Source organism: Penaeus chinensis, chromosome 36 (assembly GCF_019202785.1).
Source record: "Penaeus chinensis breed Huanghai No. 1 chromosome 36, ASM1920278v2, whole genome shotgun sequence".
NCBI lineage: Eukaryota > Metazoa > Arthropoda > Malacostraca > Decapoda > Penaeidae > Penaeus > Penaeus chinensis.
In genome coordinates this window covers 495492-500491 of record NC_061854.1, presented here as the reverse complement: position 1 = coordinate 500491, position 5000 = coordinate 495492, and positions in this window count along the sequence as shown.

Here is a 5000-nt window from a genome sequence, read left to right as displayed (position 1 = left end):
TATATATATATATATACATATATATATATATATATATATATATATGTGTGTGTGTGTGTGTGTGTGTGTGTATGTATGTAAGTGTGTTTTTATATGTGCGTGTGAGTAAAATATGTATGTATGTGTGTGTTTTTTTGTATGTGTGTGTGTAAAAAGAAGGAATTAAAAAAATAAATAAATAAAAATATACATTTATATACGCATACATATATATGTGTATATATGTATATATATATATATATATATATATATATATATATATATATATATATATATAGTTTTATATGTATATGTATGTGTGTGTATAAATGCATATATATATAAATATATATATGTATGTATACATATACATATATGTGTGTGTGTATATATATATATATATATATATATATATATATATATTGTTCCGCCAAGCCATTCGAACTAAACTTTTCGCAAGCCAGTCCGTGCAGCATAAACGAGCAGCTAGGAAACAGAATTCCTAGGAGTTGTCAAAACATTTGCTGAACTTGAGTCTTTCATTTACCGCATTTTTTGACGTTACTGTACAACGCGATAAACAATTTCCATTGTGTGCCTTCCATTTCTGGCTTTAAAGATACAAGTTCTTTCTCCCGGCATTTATATTCTAATCTGCCTTGAATATATGTTTGCTTCTATGGTATTCATCCCTTTTTCTTTCTTTTTCTTCACATAGAGCATATGTGTATATATATATATATATATATATATATATATATATATTCATAGATACACACGCACACGCACACACAGATCTATATATATATATATATATATATATATATATTATATATATATACATATATATACATATATATATATATATATATATATGCATCCATGTATGTATGCATGTATGTATGTATGTATGTATGTATGTATGTATGTATCTGTGTGTGTGTGTGTTTATTCTTACAAATAATAAAGTAAATTATAGTAATTATCTGTAAATAGCTGGTTTGCTCAAGTATTCACAATTCAATGAGGGGCGGGGGAAGCAGGCAGATCTTCATAACCGAAAATCGGTTATGAAGATCTGGTTGGTATGTTAAGTGCTGGGTATTAAAAATCTTGTTTTGCCTGGAAATTGAAGGTTGCTTGATAAATGAATTAATATAGAGGATAAACCCAAATGAATTGAATTACGATAACTAAGACGGATTTCTGCTCTCCTCTCACACCAGAGAAAGAGAGAGGTTGGAGAAAATTCGTGGAAGAACAACACGTTTTAAGTCTGTCAACCCAATGTCTCCTCTTTTATCTCGCTTGGCATGGGTACAAATAAATTCATTCCACCTCACGAGCCCTAAGACCATTAAGTCATGCTACTTATATCAAAATTAGGTAAGTCAGAATTGGGTTTTCTCGGGGTATTATTCAAATTTAAACTCCTGGTGGTGGCGCCAGTACAAAAGTAATATTTTCATTATTTGTATTAGAATTGATCTTAAGAAACTGACAGCAGTGATTGAGTAGAATATAATTTATTTGGTATATTAAAAAGTTTCGTTATGACATATATGCGTGATGTGTGTGGGTGTGCATGTGTATATATGGGTGTATGTGTGTGCGTTTGTATATGTGTATGTGTGTGTGTGCGTGTGTATGTGTGTGTGTAGGCGCACACACACACACGCAACTGACCCCCGAAAGCTGTGATAAAGCGCATTATGGTGAAACAGGACGTGGTTTCAGAACGAAGATCAGCGATCATCCATCACCACATGGTGTGCATGTGGTTGAAGCTGGACGGATGGCAGGTAGTTCTGCTCATGTTTGATATATATGGGCTCTGTAACCTCACTGATGTATTTCTAATACCATCGAAACATGTCAAATACGTCTCTTGCATTGTTCTCATTGTTCTCATCCACACCTTTTTTCTGCATTTTTCGCAACGAACACTGCTCACATATGTAGGCAGGTAGATAGATAGGGAGATAGATGTATGTGTTTGTGTGTACGGACATATATGCATATAAATGCCTTCATAAAAGTCCAAAATACTTGCCTCAGGGCATAAGATTGCAATGAAAAATGCTTTTAGTGCTGTGAGAATTTTATACAAATCAATTAACATAAAATAACATACTTAATAACTTACTCAATTAATAAGAATGTAATTTAATGTTATATCAAATTTATATTAATGTTATATTAATCAGTTGATGTTATATATCACCACTCCTTTGATAATGTTACAATCAAAAAGTTAATTTGAAATATATAATGCACGAATTATTACAATGCCGTAACACTGTTAATCATACTTATGATGTTTATGTTAATTCCAGTTATATTTGACTTAAAAATGTAAATAAAAACTAACGATAGTAAGTATGCTAGCATAAATTAACACTACACACTAGCAAACTTATAGTAAAAGTACAACTGAAAAATCGATAAATCTAGATTAAATCGTTTGGAGACGCCTTCGCCTCCGGGGAATGAGGGCCGTTGCTCTGTTTGTGCAGTCATGTTTTTTGAGTGAGAGGTAGACAGCCGAGTTCCGAGTATTTTAGTCGGGATGCCACTGATAAGCCCTTCCAGCACGTTTGGCCTTGTGCAACGCATGGGCCTGCTCACTACAACAGGATATATTCCCGTGAGCATGGGCATAAATATCAGAAGTGCATATATGTGTGATTATTTATTATACCCTGATTTAATTTATGATTATATACACCTAGTGTAGACATAGCTGTTTATCCGTAAATGCCCTAAGTACTTCGCATATGTTCATTTTTGTGCACATGAAAGCATACACCTTTACATATGCTCCTATGCATATGATACGCAGACATGCTTCTACATTATACACAACTGCAAACATACACATGCATACATATATATAGACATATGCGCACACCATATGCGCATACATATGTGTATACGCACCCGCATATATGCGAAGACACACATATGTACATATCTTGTACACGTACTTATGACTGTACATACACATATATAGACATACATATGCTTACGCACATGTGTATGTGCACATACGTTTCATATATATATATATATATATATATATATATATATATATATATATATATATATATATATATATGTATATACATATACATATATATACATATATATATATATATATATATATATATACATATACATATATATACATATATATACATATATATATCGTGTATATTTATCCATATCAAGACAAATATATATATATGCATATATGCATACATACATGTGTGTGTGTGTGTGTGTGTGTGTGCGTATGTGTGTGCGTGCGTGCGTGCGTGCTTGCGCATTAATGAAACAATAGTGCACTAGGATCATCTCTCTATGTGGCAGCTAACAATTTTTCATCTTCACAGCAACAGTAAGATTGCAGGCGGCCTAATAAGCACTGATTAAAGATATTCTTAACGGACATTTTTCTCAGTTGAATATGGTCCGCACAGGCGCATAACAATGACGTCACACCTAGACAGAACTGGCAGCAAACCTTAAGCTCGCCGAACTGTTAAAACTGTTCGTTAGCGTTAACACTTGGGTTGGCCTTGCCGAAGAGGCCCACACACACACACACACACACACACACACACACACACACACACACACACACACACACACACACACACATACATACACACACATACAGACACACACACACACACACACATGTTGATGGGTACAGGAATGGTTAAATTTTCGATTTTTAATTCTTTCTACCTTCCTTTTTTGTCGAACCCTTTCCCGTTTCACTTTTTAGAAAACAATTACACCAGAAACCACGCACGTTCCCGATGCCGTTGTGCGAATTGCTTGCTTATGTTCCTTTAACAGAGAACTGAGGAAATTGACTTTCTATATTCACCCATGATATATAAAAACAAAAAAAAAAAACAAAAAAAAAAAACTTATTTTTCTTTTTATTCGGGACACCAATAAACTAGCGAAATAAAAGCAAAAGATTTGTTGCTATACTGATGACAATCGGAGGGCAACTAACAAGGACCGACCGTCCATAATAAGAGCTACAGCGAACAACGGAAACAAGTTTATATGTAAAACTAATTTCTATTACTTTATTCATTCACATTTGATATAAAATCACGAAGAAAGTGTGGGCGATCAGAAATTTGTAATTAACTCGAAGTAATAATAATAATAAAAATACATTTGAAAATGGGATGAACATATTAATTGAGAATTCTTGCCTTGTGAATAAAAAATAATTCTACTGATCTGATTTTTGTCTGAATTGCATCACTCTAGACTTAGGCCTAATCTACCATAGCGGAGAGCCAAAATATGTGATTAAAATACGATGCAGTTAAGGGACGAAAATAAGTTGATCGTGTTATGGAACAGCAGCTCCACCGACACAAAACCACGCAAAAACAAGCGATTATCAGAATGAGTCCACATGTGCTGGATAATATGTGGCGAATGCAAAATGGATGCAATGGCCCGCGCCCTTCGCGCTTGCGTTTCGGCTGCATGTTATTTCCGCGTCGTTTCACGTGGTTCAGCTTTTACTTTTTTCTTCCTCTCATTTCTCCACACACACACACACATATATATATATATATATATATATATATATATATATATATATATATATATATATATACATATATACATATATATACATATATATATGTATATAATGTAAAAATATAAATCTACTATATATATATATAGATGTAATTATGTATATATATATATATATGTATATATATTCATATATACATATATATGTATATATATGTATATACACGCATACATATGTATATATACATATGTGTATACAGAAACACACACACACACACATATATATATATATATATATATATATATATATGTATGTATGTATACATATGTATATATATATATATATATATATATGGATATGGCCTTTTTTGAAGCATTTGATACTTTGATACACGTTTGCCCTTTACGCGAACATTATTGGAAACTGTTGAAACACCTCTTCG